This window comes from Castor canadensis, chromosome 4 (assembly GCF_047511655.1).
Source record: "Castor canadensis chromosome 4, mCasCan1.hap1v2, whole genome shotgun sequence".
NCBI lineage: Eukaryota > Metazoa > Chordata > Mammalia > Rodentia > Castoridae > Castor > Castor canadensis.
Genome location: NC_133389.1, coordinates 34,835,769 through 34,859,277, shown reverse-complemented (window position 1 = coordinate 34,859,277; position 23,509 = coordinate 34,835,769). Strand labels below are relative to the sequence as shown.

At 34.8% G+C, this 23,509-nt stretch overlaps 1 pseudogene; it reads left to right on the top strand.

The window, feature by feature from the left end:
• The first annotated feature begins 7,289 nt into the window (after positions 1 to 7,289).
• Positions 7,290 to 8,006, top strand: LOC109676744 (CTD nuclear envelope phosphatase 1 pseudogene; annotated as a pseudogene).
• The last annotated feature ends 15,503 nt before the right edge of the window (positions 8,007 to 23,509 follow it).

Sequence of the window (23,509 nt, the reverse complement as noted above, 5' to 3'; positions counted from 1 at the left end):
TGTCTTTCTTTATATGATTATGTCTTCTCTTCAACAAAGTTAGAGATAAGGGCAGAACAAGTTCTGCCTGGAAGCGAGGGGGGTTGGGGGAGAGAGGGTGGGGGTAGGGGGCAGGGAGGAAAAATGATCCAAACAATGTATGCATATGTGAATAAATGAATAATAAAAAATGCAAGTAATATTATGAAAAACAGGTTATGCTAAGGGGAGGTGACATACAACTAAGCTTTGAATACCTGAATTGGAAATGCTGCTCTCACACGAAACTAGAGCACAGATATGACCTATGGGGGAAAGGAATATGTTAGTGTTATTTGTGGGTTAATTTTCAAACAAACTTTGTTAAACAACTTAATCTATTTAAACTACATTTTTCTTCCAGTTAGTTCAAACCAATGAAGCAAATAATAAATTTAAAGAATAGTAAAATGTGGCCTTTTCTTTTTTGTTATAAGATATTTCCAATATCTCTGCAAAATATTCTGTCTTAGAGTTGCTGGATTAATTTCTAATTCTCACTACTGGCACACTGACCTGCTATCATATCTAGATGTACCTTCTGGTCTCTGCACTTTAGTGTAACAGACTCATGGAGTACAAACCATATCAAAGTTCTCATCTTGTCTCTTACCTTGGCATATATCACTTCCTTTACATGGAGCTTCTTCTTCCCTTAAATTCAACTCAGTCATCTCATCTTGTTGAGGTTTTTATAATCATGATGAAAATCCCAAACCTCAAATATATACTGACTACATGCTATATGTAAGCACAAAACTATCTATCTGCAATGTAACAACTTTAAAAATAATTCATAGATATATTGACAAAAATCTGTATCTGAAGGAGAATAATTCATCTTTTATATCCTTTATAAAACTAAATCTGAAAAGGGAACAACTGCGCTTTATTAAATATCTATCTTATAGGATTAATTGTCTATATAACATTATCATGTTATGATAAAGTAAGGCTTTCAATGTTTTGTTTGTTTTGATTTCAATGTTGTGGGGTTTTTTTAGGGGGTGGCATTTATTTTAATACTAAGTATCAAGCATATTCATGTTGATAAGATGATCTAGGAAACAAAACAAAAATCTAACACCACATACATTCACATTTTTCTTTGATATTTCATTTTCTTTAAGTTCAAATGAATAATTTATTTAAAGTCCAAGTATGTCATTAATATAGTATTTCATAACTTAGAAGGCTACAATACCTGTGTGCAAATCATCTCTGCAAAATAACAATTGCAAGAATTACTGGGAAGGCTGAATCATTGTGATTATGTATGTGTCACAGTTTACATCCAGCCCAGCTGAAGTTATAAAATGTCACGAGAAGGGGCACATGTTGACATTTATGAATCAAATAATTTACTTTCATGATTTCATCCAGTGAAAAAACAGAACAAAAGCTCTTCTTGTTTTGTATGTGCTGGTTTCCATCCAGACAAGGCACTAGAGAGAGAGAGAGAGAGACAGAGTATGTATGTGCCTATGCATGGGATAGAAAGAATGAATATTGATTTCTAAAATCTTCATTTATATAAACTTGAATTTACCCAAAATAAATGAAACACAGCCTTGTGTGTGCATTATTTTAGATTGCTAATAAAAAAGAACCATGTACAATTGGAGAAATCTTGAAAATACAAAGCTTGAAAACCATCAAGATGGTTTGTAGCATAAGGCAGAGGGAGACAATATCAGAAGACAACTACACTCCATGGAAAATGTTACTTGGTTCAGTTTTTTGAAGCAAATCATGGAGAAATTGTCAAATATTCCATTTTCCTTTACTCTGTGATGATAAAAAACTTTCATGAGCTAAGATCATTTCTATTCTAATGCCTTAGTCACCACCATGAACGTCCTAGGAGAAAAATATCCATTTCTTTTTGAAAAAGATGCTTTATCACAAGAATATGTTGGTGGTAGAATTCTTTTGGAACTGTCTTAGTAAAGCATTTCTTTTCATTGATTTCTCTGCAGGAAGGAAATCTACAGATACCTGTAAACATTGAAGAAGTATTTGGGCACTTCTGTTCAGAGAGCCTTAATGGTGTTCTTTGACACAGACCTACACTTATTTTGCAAGGCGAGATATGAAAGCTCCCACTTGGCTTACCAAAAGTATTCTCACCTTTGTTAAGTCTTCGATTTCTTTGCTTGCTGTCATTAAAGGTAAAATCAGCTGATTTCCCTAAGGTGAAATATCAGCTTCTAAAACCATATAAAATAAATATACTTAAGTTTATAGTCATACATCATAAATGCTGATGTTTACTCATAAGTAAATTAAGAAATGAATAAATGAGAGAAAGGAGACAGTTCTTTCTCATGATTAAATTTTAATAAATAAATGTATTATTCTCAAAGAATCCATTGAGATAGCAGGTTTTCTTTGTTATAACACCCTGGAAGCTATGCACTTGATAAAAAATATCTACCTTTAATTGATGAATGACATTACCTTTAAGAGAAGTCTTAAGGTATTTATCTTCAAATTTAAAATCAGTCTTTTCTCAAGTTCTCTTCTAGTAGGCAAAATTTCCTATTTGAACATCATGAAAAGACTGTTTCTGGGAGAGGGAGGGGGTGGAGTGGGTGGTAAGGAAGGGGGTGGGGGCAGGGGGGAGAAATGAACCAAGCCTTGTATGCACATATGAATAAAAAAAAAAAAAAAAAGACTGTTTCTGCTGGGTATTGAGGGGGTGGGAGGGAAAGGGAGGGGGCGGAGTGGGTGGTAAGGGAGGGGGTGGGGGAGGGGGGAGAAATGACCCAAGCCTTGTATGCACATATGAATAATAAAACAATAAAAAAAAAAAAAAGCTAAAGTAGCCAGTATAAAAAAATAAAAAATAAATAAAATTATCTAAGGGAAATGAAAAAAAAATTGTATAGTGATTCTTAGTCCCCTTTGTAAACTTGAAATAGTATTTTTAAATATAAATGTTTAAGCTTTACTACAGTAGAACATATAATTATCAGATGCTTTCACCTATTTGTAGAAACACCATGAGTATGAATCAATAAATGCAGATATACTGTTAGTTCAGATAATTTCAAACACTAACAGTGAGATTTTTCCAAAATGCTCAACATCTTGTGAAGTTCTGACCATATCAAAGTATAAGTTGTTACTTGCATCCCTGAAAAATTTGGTGCTTACTAAATCTATTCAAAAAGTATTTTTATGTGTTAAAAAAGTTAATTTCTAGGCTCTAGTAATTATTAACAAGTTTTCCCACAGATGGGGCATTGCAGTCATGTGCGACATGGGTCACTTTGTCTTGTGGCATGTTCTTGAGCAGGAATTAGTAAACGACAGCCTGTTAAACACACACACTCACACACAAAAAAGATGTTTTGAGGAGACAGCTTTCACCACTTATTAAAAATACTAGCAAAACACTACATGAATCTGTCCTCCTGTCACAAAATCATACAGAGATAACTCATGTGTCCTTGAATAGGAGTGTTGAATGGCAACAAAAGATAGGAGCTATGTATTTGGGCAGAGGACTTCAAGAGTTTCTGAGAGTTTTGATAGGTTCAGGTTAAAATATCATTAGTGTTTTTCAATCTTTGTAAAATTTTTTAGGTAAAGACAGTAATGTGCTTTGGAATAAAGAGTAATGTTGTATAGAATTTTTCTATGAAAATTCCTATATAATTGGTACTATCACTATGTGATATTAAAGTGTGAATGCCACAAGTTGGAATCACATAAGTAAAGCAGCTTTTTAGCTAGCTGAGAAATCTAGCAAGAAAACGCTTCAATGCATCCATATCCTGATATCTACTAATAAGTGGATTAATTGATAAAAGTTTGATAAGGCAGAATTGTAGGCCCTCAGGGAAATTCTCATTTATCCACTAAATAGTTGTCTTTCACAAGCTTAAGAAAAACCCTAATAATGGCTTTTAATTATTCAAAGATCAAGTTTCAGTTGTGAAGAAAAATCCATGCTCATAAGATGAATAGATTCATAAAGGAATTGGCAGATGGGAATGCTAAGAAGCTTGTGAGCAAAAGCTTCCAGGAAAGGAAAAGAAAGTTGGCATGAAGTCCAAGATACAAGAGCTCCAGGTATAAGGAAGTGTCAGGTACCCAGAAGCATGTGGTTTAGAGGAGGAAACTGTGCCTGTGTAGTATCATTAACATCTTTGAGAGCCGCTAACCTGGAATTTGAATTTTAGTTACAAGTTTTGATGTGCTGATTAAACTTTGCTGATTGGGTCTGATAAGTTTTATTTTTTTGTTTCCTAATTCATAACTCAAATGGGTAATTATAATTAACTCAAATACTACCCAGAGTGACACTGAAGAGCTCCCCTCATTAATAATCTCTAAATGTCTTTGGTAAAATTATGCCATTTAGAGAAATAGGCACAAGAGTTAGGATAACAGTAAGAGCACAGGTATAAGCCCGTTTTCTATATTTGTGGCACAGGTTTCCATTAAGACGACCCAGTGAGAGCTGCTCACAATTAGTGAAGAGTGGACCTAAGGATGTTGTGTATGAAGCCCCTGAATGAAAGTCCAGCCATTTCTGAATATGGGTCTTACAATCTATATTTCACCCTAGTTCTACCCCACAGGTGGAAAATCAGAAAAAGTTCTGTGGATTAAGACTAAGCTCTCAGGATGAAAAGTCAGGATATGAAGGGAATTTCATCCAGTCTTTGGGTATCAAAAACAAAGTTTGCCTTCAAAGGACATATCACTGGAAGAAACACAAATTCTAATCTGGGAGGCTTTCTGGTACATCAGACTCTTCTTTGTTCCAAAAAAAAAAAAATAGAAATAAAAAATAAAACATGCAAAGTCATAATAAGCAAAGGCAAATCACCAAGGATATAAACCCAAAGAGAACTTTTAACAAATCCAAATACCCAGGAATTAAAAGTGAATAAAATAGCACTGGCAATCCTAGACAAAAATAGGAAGTGAGCTCATCTGGGCATAGTAGTTTACACATGTAATCCCAGAAACTCAAGAGGCTAAGTTAGAAGAATCCTAAATTTGAGGACAGTCTGGTCCAAAAATGAAGCCTATGTCTCAAAAAACAAAAACAAAAGCAAATATAAGTTCAGAGAAGAATAGTCATTTCTTTTAGTAGTTGTGATTCAAGGAACCAGGTCAAGTACCACTTCGTTTTAGGAGGCAGTCTATAACAACAGGAGAAATGGTGGTATCCAAGAAGGTCAGACACAAAGTATAAGGACCATTTGTTCAAACATGTACTTCCAGGGAGCTTGTATTCAATCTCTTGTTTCACAGGGGTTTAAAGGTGTTAGAAAGGAGAATCTCTTTTTTGTTTTAGAATAAGTTTTGAAAAGAAAAATAAAAAAATATTGAGACAGTCTCTGACTGGCAAGTGTTCAATGATAATGGTAGTTTTAGAAGTGAGAGAGTTTTCTATTTGGTCCTTGGGAACATTTGGTTGTCTACAATTAACTGTGAGAGGGCAAGAAAGTATTACTGTAGCATTTCAAAAAAGGAAAGACTCCACAATGTTAAGACAGAAGGGTTTTCTATGGTCACACTTTTCTTAAAATAAGGTATGTGGGGAGTGTCAGTGAGCTGCTTGTTTATACTGTCCTAATGGTCATTGTGTGGGGAGGAAAGAGTGGCTGTAATAATATCAGGTAGTTTCTCAATATCCTATTACTGTAATATTAAATAAGGGGAGAATAAATATCCAAAGTATCAACTATTTCTTTCAGGATAGTTAGAACACAAACACTTCTTTTTAAAAAATACATTCCTCTTTTTTTATTGTTGTAGCATTTACAAGGGTTCTTACTATGCATCAAGTATATCATACATGAATTCACCCCCTTCACTGCTCTCCCCAATAAAATATATTCTTCTTTCCATCTAGACAAACTTGTAACATTTTTCTAAATTAAAGTCTTCCTCTGGATTATTTTTTATATGAAAGGAGGTTTTCAGGACATCTGATTAGATCTTCCCTGTAGCCTAGGAGATTGTACAGAATTTTCAAAGAGTAAAATTACTGAATTTTGAGAAATCCAATGCTGTTCCCACATTGCCTGAATGTCTTCCTGCCCACTTCCAACTAACCAAGCTGATCTTACATAAGAGAAAAAACTATGCTAATATGCACTAAATACTCCATCTTAAAATAATCTACTCTGAAGGCTATATTTCTTTGACAACATATGCTTTTCCTGCATGGTGAAACCCCAACTATAGTGTTATATGATTTATTCATAATGCTACTTAACATTTATTATCATTTCATAAATCTTTTTTCCTACTTTATTCCTAAATAAACTGAGGCTTACATAAAGCATTTCCTCTCACATTGTTTAACAATATTACCTGTCCTTGGCAAAGGACGATGTATAGAAAAAAAAAAAAAGTTTTGCTCTATTTTTTTCCTGCCACTTTTTTCTCTATTAATTTGATGTAATAATTGACTCCCACTCTCTTATTCAACCTGATTAAAAAGATAACATATATATATATATTTAATATCCAATTATTGCATGCTTTTTACACCTCGGAGTTGAGCTCTGTTTCTCTAGTCTACCTTTGTGGGAGCAGCAACTAGTTATGCAATAAGATTCAATTGAGACTCCACAAGTAATACACATTATTTTGGGGTTCTTTGGTTCTTCATAGAGAACCCCAAATTTCTACTTGCTAGTATATCTTTTCTTAACCTCAGAGTTTTATTTCTTTTATAATTAAAATATGTTGCAGAAGTAATGGCTTAAGAAAAATTATTACCTAATAATCAAGGGATTCTGCAGCAAGATAGACTGCAAACACATCCCGTCTTCATTTTGTGCTAATACAAAGTTATTTAAAGTCTTCTTATGGCTTTCCCTTCCCCTCCCCCTTCCATCTCCGATTTCCCTTACCCCTCCCCCAAAACTCCTCCCCCAATATCCCTGTCCCAACACTTGCTCTCCCAATTCTCTATCCCCTTACCTTTGGAGAATCCCGTCCTTGCCCCACCTGTCTCGGTCTGAAACCTTCGCCAAGCGGTCTTTGCCAATCCCTGCCCTTGTTGTCCCCCGTGGGTTGCCCATGCCTGTCTTCCAGCTCCTGGTTCAGCTGGGCTTTTCCAGGGGTGGCTTTCTTAGCTCCCCGCCTCATGCCCATCACTGCAGCTTCTCCTACACTCGAGGCCCCATTCCCCCTCCCAGAGGTGGGGTCGTCCGGTACCCCCCCCGCCCCCCCCCCCCCCCCCCGTGGAACTGGGCCACGGGGATCTCAGGGCCTGCAGTGCTGGGGTCACCAGGATGAGGTGGACAGAGTGTCTGCCAGAGTTGCATACATTCGTGCTTTGCTGCTAAGCTCTAGAGCTTTTTCATTTACCTTTTGCGGCAGCAGAAACGCAGGGTAATTCAGTCTGGTACGATATCCTCCCCTTATCTTCTGTATCCCGGAATAGGTTAGCCCAGGTTAATAGGAATACACATGTGCTGCATCTGGATCAGACGCTTACTCACTCTCACCACGATGGGGTCCTGAAGCCCACAGTGAGGCCAGGAACACTTCCTGATTTCATCCCCAAGGTGGTAATAGACAAACATTTTGTCTGGGTTTTTGTACATAAGAGGCCCCACGTGTATTTCTTCTTAGAAGTGGCAAGCCAGTGGTTTGAAGTGCTATTTACAGCAAACATGGAGATTTCTGGGTGTGCTGTGGCTGATAAACTGGACAATAGCAGAAACATTCTCAAAAGGAGATATTACAAACAGCCCTGCACTTTGGAGTTGGGCAGCTACATCAAGGATCTCTTTATAGTCTACAGTGACCTCTCCAGAATTGTGATCCTGGATAACTCTCCAGGGGCTTACAGGAGCCACGCAGACAGTGCCATCTCAATTAAATCCTGGTTTAGTGACCCCAGTGACATGGCCCTTCTCTACCTGCTCCCAATGCTGGATGCTCTCAGTCTCATCGCTGATGTCCGTTCTGTGCTGAACTGAAACCTTCACCAACATAAACTCTGATGACAGCTGCTCCCCCTCCACCTGAGTTGGGGTGGGGGCAAGAGAAGGAGAGCCCTTGGGATCCTGTGTCTGATGCCCTGTCCAATGTGAGGACTCCCACTCCTGTCTGCTGCTTTGAGAGCCCTACTCTCTTGGAGTCTGGATGGACACATGGGCGGATTGTGAAGCAGCTTCACTCTAACTTCCTATTCATACTCCGTGAAAACCCCAGAATGGGACACGTGGAGGCATTTGTGAACTGAAACAGTGTCTGATGGAGATACAGAACTGGTCAGAATGAGAGACAGACTGGAGGCTCAAAAGGGAAGTGATTTGATTTTTAAAAAACTCTTATAAAACTGATCTAATGCCTCACTCCTACTCCAAGGGCTGGGTTGTTGGTCCGAGACTGGGACTTTGGACCACTGGATCTTCCCCAATTTTGTGCTTCCCTCATTTCCCACGTTTTTTCTCTGTCTAGATTCCCGCATACCTGTAACCAACTGTCTCTTTTTTCCTTTCCTCTCTTTAAAACCGTGCATTACAACTTTGAAACCAAAATAAAATCAAGTCTCCTTATGTTTCCTCATTTACAAAAAGACACAAGTTTTTCTCTGCTCAATAGAAGAGTTGTGCTAATTAACATAGGCACATAGCAATGATTTCGGTAAATTACTAAGAACAGTGACTGCCACATAATATGAGATATTGGCAGACATTAATGCTACTCACCGCCATTTTCTCTTTTCAGCATGTACAGTAGAATGGCACCTACTGCTCTGTGAATATAGGATCCCTCTGTGAATATAGGTGTGGCTGGAGAACTTTCTTTGGCTAATGAACTGTGCTCAAGTGAAATTTATCTTTTATAGTCAGATATGTATTAGATTCATATATTTACATGTATACTAGCATGGCAGGTAGAACATTTTTTTTCTAGGCCTGTGCTCTTTTAATGATACAATATTCTCTTCTTAAACTGTTTTTCCCTTAAATTTATATTACCTATTATAATCTACAAAGTTAATAATTTATCCCATTTAAAATGGCCTTGAAAAGCTAATATGAAGGAATTATATCCTCCTTTTACAGATCAGCAAATAAATACAAAGAGATCAATGTCACCTGAATATCTACAAGTAATCACCACTAAATATTTTAATGGTTGCATTTATTTTCTTAAAACAGGTTCACTTTATTCTAGCCTGTCTTTCTTCATGACTTTCCATGAGGATTTTTATCTATTTCAGGGTTAAGGGCAAGAATCAGCAAGTAGTAAAGAACACTCAGAATGAAAGCTGCCAGTATTGACCACTTTTCTATTATTTCATAAAATATGAGAGGTCAAATTTAAAGTATTCTGTTTTATATATGCTATATGATCATGTTACTTTGGGTTATTTGTAGTATTAAATTTCAGACTATGTATGCTGCTTAGGATGAACCAGCATGACTGCCTCCCCATCTCAAAATGAACCATGTAAACTCATTGAATAGCCAAGCAAGACAGAATGAGGAAGGCAAGTCTTCATTTTTACTGTAGTAAAAGTTATACAATACAATCTGAAGACAATTGTGAATAATCTTTCCTTGAATCAATCATGAAATTGTTCTTCTCTATTAGCCCATGTAATTGAGAGTAGAATATATGTATATACTACTTGACTATTTCAAGACTAAAATTTTGGTTTTCTCAAGTAACACTGTTTGGGAATAAAATAAAATAACCACATATATTCACTCACATATGTACAATAAAGGATAGTAAAATATCAATTAGACTTACTGACTCAGCCTTTCAGAAACATTTCAACCCAAAGCCTTTCTCCACTGCTTCCAAAATCACATTGAGGGACTGGAAATAACCTGCCCATATTGGTTTTAAAGACCAATACTCTCAATTTTATCTAAGAATATGAACTTCAGACCATGGACCATTCTTGGTATTTGAAGGATTTATGACATTATTTTTGAATATTCTAACCTGTCTGTCCTCTGTAGGGCACCAACTTCTTGCTTTTGATTTCTAAAACTAGGTTAATATCTTTTTAATCAAGGAGAGTATAGGTAAAAATAATAAAAGCCCTCATAACACATCAAAATAATTATAATTCAGTGAAGAGAATTACACTTTAAACAAAGATTCTTCTCCCCCTTCAAAATTTAGAGATTTATTTATGCTTTCTTGACTTAATTGGCAAGTTTCACAGTACTTCAAAAATTTAAAAATGAAAAGATGAAAAAAAGAAAAAGCAAGGATTATTTTGCATAACTTCACACAACAAGGAGGTGTTTGTAAGATCAATTTACAACAGGGACTACAGCATCCACCTAGCTTGGATGACTTCCAACCTATTTCCTATTAAAACTCACCCGATCATAAATAAGAGATAAAAGCTTACTAACTAGCACAGTAAATAATAGATCTTAAAACAATGTACTTGAGGCAATGTTTAGAGTCAGTAAATGAATTCCCCTTAGGTGAGAAAATGTTAGAAGGGGATTTGAGGTCAGGATCCCCAGGAAACCAATGAAAAGTTGTCTTTTTAGCATTGACTCTGATATTTTACAATGTAAACTGCTGAATCACTAAGAAGTTTACAATGTGGGCTGTGACTTGCCAAATATTTCAGTGAAGTGTCTATTTTTTAGTTCCTCTGAAAGGTTGAGTAAACATATTTTCCTGGCAATAAACAGGTTTGGAATGAACAATATGAAATACCTTGGTCAGGCTGGGCATATTGATTACTTTAGAAGAAATGGCCCTCATATTTTTGCTCCCTTATTTTATACAGAAATTCTTATTATTTTCATGGAGGAAATTCAAGGAAGGTTGTTAGTGATAAAGACCTAGAGAAGAAATATGTGGAGAAAGCCTTCTTAATCTTCTATATACCGGAAAATAGTTTTCTTCTCTTTTTTTTTTTTTAAAGCAGTGCTGAGGATTGAACCCAGGGACTTAAACATGCTAGTTAAGAACTTGCTAGGCAGGCACTCTACCACTTGAGCCACTCCTCCAGCTGGAAAGTAATTTTCTAAAGTTGGAAAAATACTAAGATTATGAAGTGAAAGGAGCAGAAAGAACAAAAAATGCAATTTTTATATCTCACTTGTTCTGGGTAAAATTTTGCTTAACAGTTATACTGAATATTCTAACCCTAATAACTGAATTGACTTTATTTGGAAATAGGTTCTTTGCAAAAGTAATTTAATTAAGAGAAAGTCTTTAAGGATAGCCCTAATCAAATATGATTGGTGTCCTTTTAAGAAGCAGGAAACTTGAACAAAGACACAAAGGGAAGACAGACATAAAGACTGGAGATTTATTGCCACAAAGCAAAAAAATGTTTTGGGCTACTAGATGCTGGAACTGGTAAGAAAGGACCCACCTTAGAATTATTAAGAAATTGTGGTCCCTAGTTGAACACACCCTGATTTCAGATGTCTGTCTTCCAGTGTATGAAACAATAAATCTGTATTGTTTTAGCAATCCTGGAAAACTAACGTAACTCCCTTTAGCGGTAGATGGAATGTGGAAGACTGATGTCATGAACCATTCTGGACTGAAGCATTTCAAAGGACCCTAATTCTCCAAGATTTGGCTAATGTAGTGACACTATTTCAGAAGCGTGGAATGCCAGAACACCGTCAAACAACACCCTAGCACAGATGTCTCTAGAGAAGTGTTGCTTCTTTACCTTTTCCCAACAAGGCTTGACAACTAAAGAAAAAGAACCCCAAAGCCTTGTGTAGCACCAGCAAAGGTACCATCTTGAATGTATAAAACTTGGACAATCCTGTCATGCAAGTGTTTTTTTAATTAAATCAAGATAATTTAAGTAAAAGAAACATATCACACAAGAAAAGAAGAACTGAATTACAAATTAGAGGTCAGTGAGGCCATCCAGAGATTGGTCGTGATGGAAATCTGCTTTACTAACTAGTCCTGAAAGGACAATAGAAGAGTTAATGTCATCAGAGTGAAGCTACTCACTTGTAACTAGAAGCCCAGATGTCTTTCTAGCAAGAGCTGGAACTATGAGGGAAGTACAACAGGAGAGAGTTGTCTTGGCTCATCTCTTCTCATTAGCTCTTCTGGGTCCCCAGCTTGTCAACTGTAGATGTTTGGACTTGACATCTTTTATAACACTATGAGATATATCCTATTGGCTTTATCTTTTCAGAGAATGCTGACTAATACAAACAGTTATCAGGAATTTTAACAAAATAAAAGAAGTCCAGTGTGGTATAAGTATTGTGACCATGGAAGACACAGATTATATGAAATAAATAGATTAAAAAACAAAAACAGGCAGGGTATTTGGGCAGCCATTGACAGTTTGAATTTTATTGTACATAATGTAGGGATATAACATGTAATAATTTCAACAATGGTGTGAGTCACCTGAATCCAATGCAGTTTCTTTCTTCCTATTGTGCTATGTGGGAGTAAGTTGTGGCATTTACAAACGTTCTTGCAATATATCAAATACATCACACTTGAATTCACTCTTGAATGGTGATTCTCCTTTATCCCCTGCTCCCACTGTTCCTGGAACAGTTTCAGTAGGTATCGTTTTATCATTTATATTTATATGTGTACATAGTATTTGCACTGGAATTTTTAAAAAATGTCTTTGGGCCAGGCACAGAGGCTCAAGTTTGTAATCCTAGTTACTTGGGAGGTGGAGAGCGAAAGGATTGCAGTTTAAGACTAAACCTGGCAAAAAGTTTATGAGACTCTATCTCAACCAATGATTGGCATGGTGCTACATGCCTATCATCCCAGTTTTGTGGGAAACACAAATAGAGGATTGTGGTTCAGGCCAGCTTGGGCATAAATTGAGACCCTGTCTCAAAATTAACAAATACAAAATGAGCAGGTCAAGTGGCTTAGGTGGTAGAGCACCTGCTTAGTAAGCATGAGGCACTGGTTCAACCTCAACACTGCCAAAAGGAAGGAGGGAAAGAAGAGAGGAGGGGAGAGAGGGAGGGAGAAAGGGAGGAAAGAATTTTCATATTTCTGTAAAAATTCTAGAATTTCCAGTTTCCCCCAAACTAAATATGTGCCTTTTTTTTGTTCCACATGATATCATCTCCCCAGCCGATCCAGTTTATTTAATCAAATCATTAGTCTTACCAGATGATTTCTTTGGACCAACCAACCATTTAACTGACTGCATTTAGTTTGCAAATGGCAGACATTAATAAATATTTGCTGGATTTGAACAAATTAATTTAAAAAATTTATGCATATGTAGGCATCCATGACCACAGGTCCTTATATTGATTAATTATCTAAAGAGCTGTGAATCTCATAATAGGATCAAATAATCCAGTTCTCTCTACTTATAGAAACAAACTTTGAGCTAACTATGTTTTATTTCAAATCTCCTGAGGCTATATTTAATAAGTGAAAGATTAGTTTTGTTTGAGTATTTCAATACCAACTATGACAGAAGAAGAAATTTGCTGAAATCCTAACTGGCTTTTGTTACCCTGTCTTCCTTCCATCCTTGACCTGGCTGCCATTCTTGGATACTGCTGGTGCAATTTTTCTTTCTCAAACTTAACTATAAGCTTTTTCTATTTTTTTCTGGAGTCAGTTGAACATTTTTATTATTCAGTTTTATCTGCTGTATTGACTTATTATTTATCTCTATTTACATTGGTTTTTAATAATTACCCTTGGGCTTACAACTTTTTAATTATTTAAATAAATAAATAATAGATTGCTAATTTTACATGTTATAATCATGAATAGTTACTCTTTCACTTTAGACAGCTACATTTTAGAGTATTTACATAAGAAAACTAATTTTTATTTCTAAATGTATTCAGTTTCCAGTAGTCTTTTTCTGTATGGAATTGTACTTCCATCTGTCATACTTTTTCTTTCAAAAAAAACTTCATGTAATATTTCTTGCAGAGTAGGAATACTGGTAAGGAGTTCCCTCAGTTTTTGTTCATGTGAGAAACTCTTTATTTCTCCTTCACTTTTAAATGATATTTTTGTGAGTTAGAAGTATTCTGAATATACAATGTTTTGTGTTCTTTTATTTCCATTCTTTTTCTTTCAGCATTTTAAATATATCTCTTCAATGGCTTCTATTTGTGTAATTTTGCATGAAAATTTAGGTTTAATTTTCTCTATTGTTCCTTTCTTCATATGTGCTTTCTTTCTCTGTTTTCTTTCAAGACTGTTTTCACATGATATGACCAGATATATATGAAGGAAAAGAGGAACATTTATTCTCTTTGTAATTCTCTGATATTCTTGGTTCTGTGATTTGGTGTTTGTCACCAGTTTTGTAAAATTCATGACCAGAATTTCTTCTCTGTTTTCTACCTCTTTTTCTACACTAAAATTATGTATGGATTAGAACCTCTAATACTGCCTTACAACTCATGTTCTTTCAATTGCTTGTTTAATTCTCTTTTTCCCCCTTCTGTATTCAGTTTAAATAATTTACTTGTATTCAAGTTCATCTGTTGTTGAATCTACTGATGAAGCCATTCTCGATAACTTGGCAATATATGTTTCATTTTTAGCACTTCTATTTTAATTTTTCTTATAGTGTCCATCTCTCTGCTGCAGTTACTCACTTGACTTGTCTATCTTTTCCATTAGAACTTTTAATAATTTAATAGTTATTATTTTAAATTCCCAGTCTGATTATTCTCAATAATATCTCTGTCACATCTGTTCTGACTCTCTGATTTTTTTGTGTCTTGTAATTGTGCTCATTTTCTGGCTTATGTTTTTTTTATGGAAAGTCATACATCTTATCTAATATTTTATAAATGTACATAAATATATTGTATAATGAATGGGAATGAAAACAACTTTTCTACAGGTCCATATTTAATATGTGGATTTATTTTCATTGAGCGAGGTGTTAGAAAGTGTTTGAGCTTTGCTGGCTGTATTATTACCCTCACGGAACCAGATATTTTATGTTCCTTTATTAACTCTTTTTGTTTAGTGTGTTGACTGCATTCTCAGAGGTTATTTTCTCAATATCCTCCCCACTTTCAACTTGCTTCAGACTCTTCCCCTTGGGAACACAGTCCCTAAGACAATATTTCTCTTGCCCCTTTCCCAGCTATGTTCTACAAGATTTTTGTCTAAACATTTTTATTAGCATATATTGGTTATACAGAGGGGTGTTCATTGTGACATTTATATAGGTGGTTGCAATGTATGTAAATTATATTCACCCCCTCCATCATTCTGTCTCATCAGACTCACCACCTTCTTAGACATTTTTAGCAAGTTTCATTATTCTATTTTCATACAGGTATACAAAGTACATAGACTGTATTTGCCCCCTTTCACCCTTTCCTTTTATCCTCCCCTTCCCTCTGAAATCCACCCCTACTTTACTCCATACCTCTTAGTCTGGTTATGAATAATGGAAGAAGGGGTATCCTCTAATGATCTGACCAAGTTTCAACCTTAGGCACATACCAAGTCTTGGGGTCTCAGGTAAGGTTTTTATATGTTGTCCTGCCCCAGCATCTCTGTAATGATGAAACAACATAGAATGATTCCCTCTGTTCTTTTACAACTTCTGCAGGTTTCCACCACCACCCTAGACTTTTGTCCTATAGAGGAGATAGGGATAGTGGTCCTGGCAGTTTTTCTGCAGCTGATGTTATTCCCCTTTTCCAGCCAGCACTATTTAACAACAAGAGAAGCTCTCTGGGTATTCCAGATTGATCTTCCTTGTGAATTCCTGTTGGGGCATTTGTAAGAAAACACCTGGAAGAGGATATGATCCCCCTTCCCTTTGACATCTGTCCTCTGATTACAAGTGCTGAAGATCTATTTCTCCTTAAAGGCACCTGTCTTTATCAGATTTATTGCTAGTTGTCTACCACCTGAGTTCTTTGATGGACTCAACAAAAGCTGTGACTTGGGCTGGGGACATGCTTAGTGGTAAGGTGATTGCCTACCATTGAAGGTAAGCTAGTGTTTGTTCCCCAGCCCTGCAAAATGAGAAAAAGAAGAAGTGTGACTTTACAGTTTACCAAGCTCATTTCTTGTAACAGGAATAGGCACAAAGGTGTTTCTAATCCTCCATCTCTGAGCTAAAGAGTAGAATATTGAATACTTCTTTAAATAAAATGGGTGGTAGGATCTATTTTAAAGTAGAATCCTTGGTATGAAAAACAAAACAAAAAAAACAAACCCATCCTTTAGCCTTTCTCCCACCACTCTTTTTGTGTTCACATTTTGAACAAGCTAGAAATTGCACAGTGAGCTACTAAAATCTTCCAAAAACACTTGTTTTTCCCTGTTCCCTGGTTGCTTATCTCTCTCCTCTCTATGAGATCATGTGATGCCTGTCAGTCACATTAATGGGGAATGGAAGAACCAAGAGGGACTGTTTATCTAAAGAGAGCAGAGCTGCTTTTGCTTTGGCATCCTTCTTCTCCCAGATACTGTTTTGTTTTCTGTCATCGCCTGATGACCTTGCTCTTCTCTGATTTCTTTCATGCACCACACATGCAATTTCCAAATAAAGACCAAAAATAGTCTAGAGGTCAATAAAAAAGACATATATATGTGTGTGTATATTCTTAGTATAAAAAGAATGTTATTAAGAATCTTCTTACTGGGTCAAAGACAGGGACACCAGAGAGAGTAAAGATTTCTCCATATACTGTAAAAACTGCATTGAGAGCTTAACATTATAGTCGATCCTAGTTATCCATGGGGATTAGCTCTAGGAATAACTGTGGGTTCAAAAACCTGCAATAAATATTCAAGTCCCTTATAGAAAATGTCATAGTATTTGCAATAACCCACACATCCTACCATATAGTATAAATCATCTCTAGATTTTTCATAATGGCTAACATAATATAAAAGCTATATAAATAGTTGTTGTACTATGATGTTTAGGGAATAGTGTCAAGGAAAGAAGTCTGTACATTTTCAATACAGGAACATTTTTATGAGTATTTTCCATCTTCAGATGTTTGAATGTACAGAGGCAGACCCATGGATCCAGAGGCCAAAATGTATATTTCTTTAAATAAAAAGCAGAAATGAATAAACCAGTAGCAGTCACATATGGGTTTTGAAAACATTATCCCATAATGAGTACACTTTGATTTTTGCTCATCTATACCTCCTCAACTTATCTTCAGTGTCCTTTATCACTTGTAAGATCAATGGTTAGGGTCAAGTATGGTTTGTATTGGTGAAAGATTAAAAACTGAAGTAGCCCACGTGGGCAATCAAACTGTGATAAATGACTCATTAGTCAAATGAATGCTTCTTTCAATGTGGGCATCGAAGAAACTATTTTTAAATGCAAAATGCTCATCTAGCCAGAGTTGAAATTTTTCCTTTGGTTTTAAACATCTGTATGACCTCAGGCATTTAATTATTACTTATTAACTCTGACATTAAACTGAACAAATGAAAATAAAATATTTAACCTCTTTTTTTGTGTCCCATACATCTTAGTTCCACCATGCTGGACATCTGGACAGAGTAAAAATTTGAAAATACACATCCCTCACATACAGACATTTGGTAAATGATAGATCCATATTTCTATTCTGTGAATCTTTAAGTTATGTAGTTTTGGTATCATGGAGACAGTTTTCAACCAAGTGATGGTCAGACTAGACTCATAGTCTGTTTATTTTCTAAAAATCCTAGAGACTCCTAAGAAAAGAAATTGAACTTCTATTTAAAAATCTCAATCTAGTCATAGTAAAAGGGAGAAAATGACATAAATCACTAAAATCCAATATTCTTATTTATAAAACCACAGTTTGGGAAAACTTAATAGGAAATTAGTAGTTAGAAATAAAAAATTTACATTGTGATATTTCATACCTATATCAAGTTTTCATGAACTGTTGAGAAATAGAAGAATATTAATGCTGTGTTATCACCAGGATGATACTTTGGTCCCAATTTTGTTATAGTACTTATTAATCTGTCATCTTTGATGGAATAAGATGATTCATAAGAAAGAAAACTGAGCAATTACTGGAAGTCATTTCACTTCATAGTATTATGCATAGGCAAAACCATAAAAAAAGACCATGTTTTCTAAATATATTCACTGTAAAGGAAACCTCCTGTTTTCTGCACCCTGGCCGTGATTGATGGGTACTGCCACTCACTTCATGGAGCTTGTTGATGTTTTCTTTCATGGCTGAAGCTCTGTGATGTTTGTAATGGAAAGACAAGCCTTATTCTAGGTTCTTGATGGTTTTCTTTAAATAAAGTCGGATCAAGTCATAGTTGGGACAGAGTAGACAAAGTACCATAAACTTCAGTGTAATTTCCTAAACCTAAGTCTACATATATCCTGAAAAACTACACCAAAGCTTTCATGAGAAATCCTCTGGTGTTGATTTCTAAATATAAGATCAGTACTAAAAATGTATGTTTTTCTTGGTATTTCAACACATTAATTCCCATAGCATTGTCACGAGGGTTATTACATTCTTCCACTTAATAATTTCTTTTATCTTTGATGGAGCAAAACAATGCATTGGAATAAAATTGAATAATAAGTACCAGTTATTTATCTTCAAAGTATTGAGACATGATATGTTTAGACTAACTCATTAAAAATGGTCATTTCTCTCTATTTGCTTCCTGAAGTAAGCACTCCATGACTTTATTATGTCCTATGAGGTTTCTACTTGTTATATCAACGTTACATCAGAAAGTCCACAACACTTAAGTTTTTATTGAATGATTTGTAATTGATCAGTGACTGACTAGTTGCTTTGGTAAGTGTATGGAAGACATAATCTTTGTGTTTAAGGTATTCACAATTCAGTAGTTATAAAATGTATGTAAGTATATTGTATGATGTTAACCTTTTAAGAGTATAGAATAAAGAGATTTATTTTTCCATGGAAACTAGAAAGGCTCCATAATTAGTCAATATTTGAGATGAAATACATAGGTTCAAAGCACTTTTACCGGAGGTATGTATATTTAGGCTGATAAAACATAATAATTTAAAGTGTGGACATGAAAATTAGCATGAGTAAAAAATTAGATAAATTGGTGTATTGATACAAATGGAAAGTGAGTATATTTCAACTATATGTATATATAAAAGCTTTCCCTTTATGTAAGGGCAAATTTAATTAAGTCAATTGCCACCATGTTTTATTTAGGAAATAATATGGAGTTGGGGGACAACAAAATAATAGCCAATGAGACTGAGGAAGTGCTCTAGAATTAAGAGTACAAAAATCTTGGACTTTACCAAGATATATTTTTTGTTAAACATGATTTGGCAGCTTGTGAGCAAAGTTATTGAAGAAGAACATTGTAACTAATTGCTGCTATTCTGTAATATGAACTTTTTGCTTTCATAAATTCTGTCAAATAAAGAAAAAAGTAGCTATAGCCTAAACATTTAATATAATAATTTATTTTTTAACAATTTTTTCATAGTTTTCCAATGCCTACAATGAACTCCTGAATAAATTTTAAATCCTGCTCATCTTTTGGAGCCCACTTCAAAATTGAATTGATCTAGAAAACTAGTCAATTGTCCAGATCCTTATTCTAGAATTGCATGCTACCACCAGCATGTGCACTGAACAATGAGTAGCTGCTTTGTAAAATATGACAAGAGTTTGATGTATGGACTGAGATAACTCTATAACTGCCAAAGAGCTGTCACTTACAGTATGCTCCAGATCCCAGGGTGTTAGAAGAAGGAGCAGGGTGCACTAACGATGGGCTTTTTGAGGCTCTCTCTGGGCGCAGAGACTTTGAGTAGTTATGAGATTAATAATTTTTAAATATTTAAACAAAAGGTAAATGTGTCTTCATTTGTATGCTTGTTCTGACCCCCTGAAAAAAGTAGGTTGTTTGTTCTTTTGAATAATTAATAACCTATACATTTATGATTGATATTATGACCTAACTGGTTTTATTATAATGTCTGTTTTCATCAGGTAGATTTTATGCTCCTTGAAGGTAGAGACTATATTGTGCAGAATCTATCAGAGTATTATTTGTATAATTCTTAATCAATGACTACTTATACTGAATTGCAAAGCAAAAACATCATTTACTAGTCAATATCCTGAGTTGTACAAATGTAGACTATATTGATGCTCTATAATACTTGGGATTTTCCTCTGTTTTATAAATACATGGGAATATTTTCTTTAAAGACTGAATTTAAAAATACTCTATTTGTTTACAAAATAAACAGCTTCTCTGTTATCTTGGGGCACTGAAAGAATGGTGAAAATTCTTAATAGAATGAATCAAGAGTTGCAAATGTCAAGAGAATAACACTTAGATTAACATTCTTTTCAGTTTGATGGTATGAACATTTAAATTAGTAAAGACATGTTTTTTATTAAAACTAAATCTCATTCATAATACATCCTCAGTTTTCATTAGGGCCATTTTATATATATATATATATATATATATATATATATATATATATAGTTAGAAAACTAGGTACCTCTGTGGGGTCACTTCAGGGACATGTTAAAGTCCCCAATATGTTACAGTGTCTTAAGTTTATTATTTCCTTTTCAGATCATTATTGCCTTTTATGTATAGATTTTTTGAAAAAAATATAAATCAATCAAATAAAATACACTGTGATCTTACTGTTGCCTTGTTTTAGATGTGCTTATCCTATGGTCTCAACAAGTTGATAAAAATAGAGAGTAGTGTGCTCAAATTCTGGTCATATATAATTACTGACTTTACAGGATTTAAGCAAATGTGGTGGTAAGTAAAATTCTTCATTTTGTGCCTAATATCAATTGTTGAGATACACGAACAATATATGTGTGTCTAAAAATGAAAAGATCATTTTCTTTATCTATGGCAAGTAGGCCCTAACCTACTTGTTATAGGTACTGAAAGTGAACACTAAGCCTTTAAAGTTAATATAGCAAAGGTGTAATCACAGTAGTGTGAGCAAAACACAGGAGTTACCTTTCTTGTTCTAAGGCATACGCTTATATAGCTCACTGTCAGCATATTCTCTTGCTTCTTTCCTATCATAATTGCCCAGCCCTTCAATCTTTTCATTAACACAGCCCACAAAGATTGACTTTACTCCTTTTCCAAGATAATCATGTCTAATATACTTTTTTAATATTTTCCCTACTTCTTCTCACTTACCAAATAAGATTTCACACAGCCTTATTTCACAACTAGAATCATAATTAGTCATAGCTAAAGGATTTCAAATTTCTGAGTTATTTTCTTTTTTTGAAAGATAAAGAACACATAAACATATTTTATTCTCACACACATATTTTATTGCTTCTTTTAAATGATGACTTTTTGATGGTTAGCCTAAAATGCTCTGATGCACTTTTATTGGCAGTGTGATGGCTAATTTTTCTGTCAACTTGTACATGTGATGAGGTACCTGTTCTCTAAAATATTCACACTTGCTTTCCTCCAGGGTTAATACAGTTTATAGAAATTGTCATAGTCCTTGGTACACATTTATTCTGCCATGTATCCCAGATAGCTTTGAAGACTGGAAGGCTACAACAACTACACCTAAGTAATAAGAAAGCCTGGCTTCTTGCTTTATCTTGCACATTGCTCTGGACTGGAGATGCCCCTTCTAGTAACTTAGAGATAACACATATTTGGCCTTTGAAAGAAAACACCTGCATAATCTTAAATATCTTGAGTCCAAGCCAGAGCCTGAATATTAGACTTCCTTAACAAGAAAACAGTATTTTGACCTTTTCCTGAACAGTTACTTACCTTGCCTATTCCTTAAAGATTGCCTGGCTATACTTTCATGTCCGGTCATGCTACCACAGTTAGTTTCAACATTTATGTCATTTCTAACACTACAGCATTACCCCAGGAAATAGATACAATGAAAAATGCTAAATACCTTCTCATGCTTCTCTAACCAATTCTCTTGAAATCAAGCTCAGAAACAATCATAATGCAGGTGATAAATACAGAGAACAGCCACTTGCTAAGAAGTATGATACAGATTTGGTACACATTAAGCATGTGGTAAATTAAGGACTTTTGTCATCATATTTTTCTGTTTGACACATTAGCTTTTAAGCCTTACATACATAAAGTATGCTGTGGTATATATTTGTTTTTAAACCACCACCTTGTCATCATTCAGAGATTGTGACCAAATACGTGTAAATAACTTTTCTTACTCAGTGTACTTTAAAATTTTTTTGGTGGTACTAGGTTTTGAACTTTGGGCCTCATACTTGCTAAGTAAGCCCCCCACATATCTGGGAAGACAGGCATATTCTATTCACCCATCTTTTTACTGATTGAAATGAGATCACACAAACATTTGCCAGGCTGACATCAAATTGCAAACCTCCCAATCTCTGCCTCCCAAGTAGCCGGGATTATGGATGGGATCCACCATGCCTGGCTACATATTTTTAAAAAGAGCATACAATATGCCTGTTCAGCTCTGAAGATTAAGAATCATTTTCTTAAGTGAGCAATAATGAAATAAGAATGTGTCTTTGTTCATTAGTTAATGGACTCAACTGATGAATGTTGTTTAAGAAAGTCACCTTAAATGTACAGAATAAATTTTTCAGTTAAGTAAATAATTCTTATTGGCAGGGAGGCCTCAGTGTGGTACATGATAGGAAAAATCAACATTTATCATATACAGAGTGGTATTAGAGATGAATTCAGGGAAGATTGTTTTTCCTTCTCTCTGTTATATGTATAGATGAAGAAGAAAACTATCACCTGGGAAACAGCTAACCCAAACCTCATGTTTTGTCATTCTTGTAGCTATTTGTTTCAGAATGTTTTCCCCATGAAAGCCAGCAGTACCTCCCCACACTGAACTATCAAATTTCAGACTACAAGTTTTCAATGGCAGCCAATCTGGAGAGTTGCATATATCTACCACTAGACAGCTGCATTATGGAACTGAGAGAACTGCATCTAAATTCATGAGCCGATAAAAAGTAATCTGGCTAAAGTCTTTTTTTATACCAGAATATACAATGATAATCACACCCCCTTGAATTACAAATGTTCCATAACCATTCAAACTGGTACTGAGTTACTGACATTATTTGAAGTAATGACATAATAAAACACATTTTAAAAGACAAACCCATAATTTACTTACTTCTTGCTTAAAAAACGTTTCAGAAATCTTTTGAGATCATAATTGATTGAACACCATGATTTCAAGGACCATCAAAGACTTGAATAGGTTTTAATAAACCCAGAGAATTAAAGTGGCTTTAGCTTGCTAGCTGAATTTATTCTCCACCTTCTCCTAGCATTTTTAACAATCAAAAGTTATAACTGATTAATTAAAACATATAGTGACCTTAAGCTTTTTTTAATTAACTACAATTTTTTTCTAGAGAGAATGAAATAAATTACAAGAATCTCTATTATCTATTTAAATTATTTTTAAGGTAAATTTATAGAGGATATCTAGAAAAATTATTCATTTTCATACACAGATGCATAGATTCAGTAAGTTGAAATAAAAGAGAGATGACAAAAT